Raw genomic sequence first — 7009 nt, 5'->3', positions numbered from 1 at the left:
ATGTCATCAAGAAGCGAAACTTTTAAGACACGCAAGGCTGCGGACAGGCAGTACTTAAAAGAATACAGCCAAGGAAAAAACAATGACACCATCCCCACTACAACAACCGAAAACTCGCTACAGCCGTCACAGTCAAACGTGGCAGACATAACCACCCGAGCTCGGCTGGAGCTCTGTGAGACGTCGAGGGAAGACATTGACGACTTAGAGACTTCGTCCGTAGGATCCGATGCTTCAACGTACAACAGGAGAGTAAGTCTCCTGTAAACGACACCCACAAGAGGTACCGGAGTCGAGATGGACCTGGTCAAGGGAGTGGCAAACGAGCTCCTGCAGAAGGAAAAGGACACACTTGAGATAGCGGGTAACATGAAGAGAGAAACCAAAGTTGCCGTCCATGATGAAATGGAGCAAGAGCGCTCACGACACTCAAAAGAACTGGAGCGAATCGAGAGGGCTCATAACAAAGAGCTAAACAAGTACCAGGTTGTCACAACTACCTAAAAAAAGACGTGCTAAGGAAACAACGCCGTATCTGCAATGCTCCTCCTCGTGGATAGTTTTTTGGGAAGATATAGAATCCGGATCAAATGTCGCAAGTGGTATATTCGATTATTTTATCACATGATTGATATGGCAGTGATCAATTTTTAAGTACTGAAAAAAATAATCCAAAACTTACTTAAGGATATTACAGATCTGAACTAGTAGACACGTTATGCTTATAAAAAGTACGATGCGAATAAAAGAGGAAAACCTTCAAGTAATTATATATAAAGGCAGATCGAATCTAACAAACACCGAGGTCCTGCCAAAAGATTTTCGGACTGATGGTATAGTAGTAGTAAATAGATTTTATTTATTGTTTTATTTTTATTATTAAGATGATGATTTTCATAGACTGAGTGCATCAAATGCAAGGTAGTTATGCAACCAGTACCACGAAGAACATTTACAATAAAAACCTAAAACTGCATCGTTGCATTTTGTCGTTGGATTACAGGAAAACCTAACTAAGCAAATAAATTCATGGGAAATAATATTTTTTAGTTTAGGTATTTCAATAATTAATTAAACTGGGCATCCAAATCTGTTCAGACGTATTTAATTCACTCTTTAGTTATTTTATATTTTTTTTAAATACAATTTGGCTCGTCGGATACTTGACTAGGTGGTTGCTTTGTATCATAACAAACGTCGGAATTGTTTTGATTAATTTAATTTATAAATAATAAGGAAATTCCTAAACTCAAGAATAAAAATATAATATGAATATTTGTTTAATTTATTTAAAAGTCTACATACCATGAAGTATATTTTTTCAAAATCTATATTCTTCATTATTACCTGGATTGTATTTTTATTATTTTTTACGTAATCTATGACAAATTTCTATTTAAGGGAGTGAGCATACATATCAACTCGGAAACGGATCGTAACCGTATCAACTCTAACCGTTCAGTATTCATTGTATGAAACTGCCTACTGCAAAGCACACTTATCGGAATCATAACGTAAAGGGCTCGCCTCGGGTGATCCAGCGGTCCCCGCGCTTACGGCTCGCCCTCGTCTCTCCGTCGGCGCGCTTGCGTCTCATCGTTCACCCTTGCCCCTCTCACCCCTCCCACGGCCTGCCTGCAGCATACTATTGTTGCCATAGCCACACGTGCTGTCATTTACAAGGCAACTTCCAGTCGTATTGGGCGTATTTTATTAAATTTATAGGTTAGGTTTCAAACAAAAAATAACAATGAAAAGAGAGAAACTTATTGAAGAAGTGAAAAAATATCCTTACGTACTTTAATTGGAATAGAGTATACGTACACTAAAGAACCGATGACTGTGACACCCCATACGGCTTCCAAGAAATATTTAGATATTGTAGGACAATTAGATACTGATAGATTAAATTACACATATATTAAATATACAATGTGAGTTGTCAAAATTCGTTGAAGCTTGTCCACGTGTTACGAAAACTGCAAACGAAGTTGCAAAATCTTTTGTTGAAAATTTTATACTTAAATATGGTGTTCCTAACAGCATAGCGACCGATAGAGGGACAGAGTTCATCAACACAACAATGGTAGGGGTATGTAAGCTATTACATACAAACAAACGCATGGGAACATTTTTAAGGATACCGTGTGTTAATTATCCCGATACGTGGAGCACATGGTTACCTTACTGGCGCTTCTTGTATAACACTTCCGTATATCGAGCGACTAATTATACTCCGAATGATCAAAATTTGTTTTATGTATTTGAGTTATTGTAATGAAATGTTTTGATAAAATTTGTTGTTATTTCTTACATTTAAATGGATTGAAATTTTATTTAGGTTATGATATGTGCTTTTTGTTTATTGGATATTATCTACAAATTTGACAAATTCTTAATATCGTCCTCTCATATGAGCCCAATATCGGCCCCCGGGACGGTAGTTAGGTCACTTCATCTTTTTTTGACTGTTTTTTAATTTTATTATTAGATACCGAAGAGAAAGCTAATTAGAAAGCAATGAAAAAAACCCGTTGAAGTGCCAAGTGCCAAGTGCCATATAAACAAGAAATAATAGATGCGGAAATGAAAAAAATGAAAATGATGAAAAAAAAAGGAAAAAATGGGTTAGAAATTTAAAGAAAAATACGTCAGGAAGCAATAAAAAGAAAACCAAAAAGACGGGTAAGAATCAATCTTCTGGCAAGGACACGTCTGAAGAAGACCCAATTTCAGTTTCTACTGACGAAGAAGATAGTTGCCCAGTAAATATCTTGAGAAAAGGTTCTCTCAAGATACAAAGGGAGAGAAATTAAAAAGATGCACAAAATGTTCCCAATGGATGCATCAGGATTGTTTTGAAAATACAGGAATAAATTTTACTTGTGCAATCTGTTTAGAGAATTAAAATTACTTAAAGTATACCAATGATTAATAAAAGTCTGATTAGATATAATAATTACGATTATTAATAATTACTTTTAACAATAAAATTTAAGTTTACGCACTGATTATTGTGAGCTTGAGCTGACTAAAAAATATTCTCAGAATTTCTAGTATTTTGTTAAAGCTATTTTTGTAGAAACGTAAGTTAAAAAAATTTAGATTTTTCAAAATAATAAACAAGAGTTTCAACTTTTAACTTTGATGTTTCATTTATTACTTCACTTAATATATTATTTTAAAAAAATATTTTTTATAAAAGGGGAACGTTATTTGGCGACTGTACCCATATATATGAGGCCTATAAAATCAAAGGCAGCTAAACGCCTTAATGTCGTAAAATGCGAACTATGGCGCCATCTACAAAATCTATTTTAGTCAGTCCGTAGTTTCATGCAAAAAGCATTTCCAGACAAATTAACTCATGAAAAATAAAAATAAGTATATAATTTTTTTTTGCCATCGAATTTGAAAGTAATCTCCTTAAAAGTAGTATTTCTAATTATACACATTTATTAATTAGTTTATTTTAAAAATATGAAAACCTGCCTATAAAATCATTCCTCTCGCTTTCCAACAAGGAACCTCAGCTGATTTTTTTTTTTATTTTTTTTAATCTTAAATATTATATACTATTGTATTATGTCGTATATACTATTGTAGTGTAGTATTCAAGAAATGACTCCTAGAGCACAATGAGAACAGAGAAGACATTGGAGAAAAAACACACAAAACTATTTAAAAAAGAAAGAAAAGAAAAAATACAAAAATATTAATAGAAAATTCGCCTCCAGACAGTGACTCGGAGATCAAAATCAATCCAGACCCTCCTAGATCAGATCCCTTGTTGCTCAACCGGGATCGTCTTCAAATAATGAAAATATAAGATTAACTAAGTTCAATAATGCAATAAATGCATGCGCTACAATCATATGAAGGCTGTAAAGAAACTGAAAGATTAAATTAATTAAGTAAAAAGAGAAAACGATGCTTTGCGTAAACCAAATAATATAACAATATGCTTCAGTTCATCAAGCCAATCATGGACTATTGATCAAAGTAAAATTATAGCTTTACGACGTCTTAGCTGTTTTGAATTTCAAGATTGCAGCGTTCCTTATATTCATAATAAACATTTAGGCTATCTTCATTTTGATAATTACGGTGAAGCACTGGGAGATCAATTTAATTCGGATAGAGCCCTAGACGTCGATAGCAATAATTTACTAAGCATAATTTTAAATACCCTACATAAATCTGACGTTTTGGAAAACTTGAAACCTCTCTCAGGTCCGATCGATTTACAGCTCTCACCTTTAGCAAATACAGCTACCACACCAACAAAGACAAGATCTCCAAAAATTAAGATTTTATCCGATGTCCGTTTTAATTGGGAAAACAATAAATTTTATAAAACACCAAATAATGTATTTTAATAAAAAGCTAGAGTCATATAAAACTATATAAATAAGCACCAGCTACAATTCGAAGCGTTTATCAATTCAAATGAGAAAAAGAAAATAGTTATAATAATTTATTTGACTCAAATGGCAGTGGCGATTTTTTTTTTATATTTGCCGGGAGGGCAAATGACTACTCCACCTGACGGTAAGTGGTATATATCATATCATATATCAACAGCCAATCATTGTCCACTGCTGAACATAGGCCACTCCCAAGGTGCGCCAAAGCTCCCTGTCCTCCGCCTTCCGCAGCCAGCCGGTCCCCGCCGTCTTCTTAAGGTCATCGGTCCACCTGGCTGGAGGGCGCCCTACGCTGCGTTTGCTGATCCGCGGTCTCCACTCTAGGACTCATCTGCTCCAACGGCCATCGGTCCTACGACATACGTGACCAGCCCACTGCCATTTCAGCCTGCTAATTTTGCAAGCTACGTCGGTGACTCCGATTCTTTTCCGGATAATCTCATTTCTGATCTTATCCTTCAAAGATACTCCGAGCATAGCTCGCTCCATAGCACCCTGAGAGACTGAATTTGTGGACTAGTCCGGCAGTTAGTGTCCACGTTTCGGCACCGTATGTCATGGCAGATAAGACGCATAAAATCCCCTGCCCTGCCGATACCGCGACCGCTACCTTGGTCGGGCCTAGCGGGCTTGCTTGTAACTGGGGGTCTTTTTTAGGCGCATTTACCATTGAGGAGGGTTTGCCCATACTCGCCGCGCTGGGCAGGCGTGTTGGCGAGCGCAGTAGGGGGGTATGATAAGGGGGCTCATGGGCTTTGACTGTGACAACGTCAAGCACTACGCTGAACAGAAAAGGACTCAGGGCTGAGCCTTGGTGGACACCAACTATGATCGGGAAAGGGTGTGTGTCGCCAACGGCGGTCCTTACTATCGATTCCGAATTATGGTACATGTCTCGGATAATGTCAATAAAGATATATTATTTAAATATATACTCCAGTTACAGGGCAAAGCAGAGACTGCCTTGCTCTATTAAAGAGTTCGCTAATTGGCAATTGAAAAAAATCCTCAAAACACAATTCAGTGAGAGGAAACATTTTGCCAATCTGCTGACAGAACTACAGAAATGCAAACAACAAAAAAACGAAACTGTAAGCCAGTATGCTCTAAGAATTGAAACCCATCTCTCATAACTATTACCTGAAATATCTATCTCGCACGGTCACTTAAGCCGAGAAATGATAGGCAGAACAGCAGCCATGGAGGAACTAGCACTCCATTAGGGCCGAAACACATAACCGTGTTGCGGCATAAATTCCTGCGTTATGACGTCATATTTGTTGACTGATTCAGTTTGTTTGTAAACAATTACAGTTTTTGCAAAAGGTTTCACAAAATGCAACTGATTCCAGTATAAATGTAATGGAAGGAGATAGAAAGGCCCAAAATGAAATAACAGCATTGCCTCGTTATCAAAGTGAATTACGAAAACGAAAGGCAGATGAGAAGGATGACTTTCAAGAAAATTTGTTGAAAATATTAAAAAACAGCGGAGAATAGACATTTTCATTTTTTCAAGGGGATTTTACCATCTCTTCAATCTTTGAACGATCATCAAACAGTAATATTTCAAAGTCGAGTACTTCAAATACTAACGGACATTCTTCAGCCTTCAATTCAGCAATATACACCTCACGGCTATACTCAAGATTATCAGCATCAGGGCTATAATCAAGGAAATTCATCTCAAAGATACAATAATACTTTTCACAGTGGCTACTACACTTCTACTCCTGGATGTTCGTTTGCTGAACCGAGGACTGCCTCATCCTCACAAATACATTTCTAGCCATCAAACCAACAACGTCCAACAACTTCACCATTTATACTGGACGAAACGTCAGGTACTTCCTATGGTACACCAGACGAAGAGTTTGATTTTTCTTAAATTTATCATTGTATTTTTGAAAGACCAATTAAAGTAACTAATTAAGTATAATGCAAAAAACTTAATTTGATTCCTAGTGCCATAAATATCAATAAAACAATATCAATATAAAACGTATTTGTTTTACTTTACCTTAGTCAATCCCAACATTTCCAAAGCAGTAACAGGTTTCCTTCCTTTAATATATATATATATATTTTTTGTATATATTTTGATAACCCACTTAATAGCTCTTCAAATGATGATATACTCATTCTGAAGTAGGCGAAAAATTTTTTTAAAAAAAAAATCAGCCCAAATCCCAAGTGGCGACGCAGCGAGAGGGAATAAAAGGTACCTTTGTGCGGGGCCTGAAGGAAGCAGCTACATCCATCAAGACTGCAGTGGAAGCCCTCTATATATAGTAGATCCTCGTCATCAGAGGTTGCAATTCTGCAGGCTGACACTGTTCGTCTATGCAAAGAAGTGGAAGATTTGCGCAAAGATTTACTAGAGTTGAAGGAACAGGCCGCACGTCCTGCTCAATCTGCCTCATCTTTGGCAACGCCGCAGACCAGTGTTGGCAATTTATCAGCAGAGGAGATAACAGAATCCGTCCAAAGACAAGTTGGAACGATGGTGAACGCGCGTTTTGAGGTGATCGAAGACAGGCTTCTGCCCGAGAAAATTGTTCGCCCTTCTCTGGCGGTTGATC

General features: G+C 36.9%; 1 pseudogene; it reads left to right on the top strand.

Moving 5' to 3' along the window:
• LOC126779410 (uncharacterized) lies at window positions 1-6315 on the top strand (annotated as a pseudogene).
• The last annotated feature ends 694 nt before the right edge of the window (window positions 6316-7009 follow it).

Source organism: Nymphalis io, chromosome 29 (genome assembly GCF_905147045.1).
Source record: "Nymphalis io chromosome 29, ilAglIoxx1.1, whole genome shotgun sequence".
NCBI lineage: Eukaryota > Metazoa > Arthropoda > Insecta > Lepidoptera > Nymphalidae > Nymphalis > Nymphalis io.
This window is presented reverse-complemented; position numbering and strand designations above follow the sequence as displayed.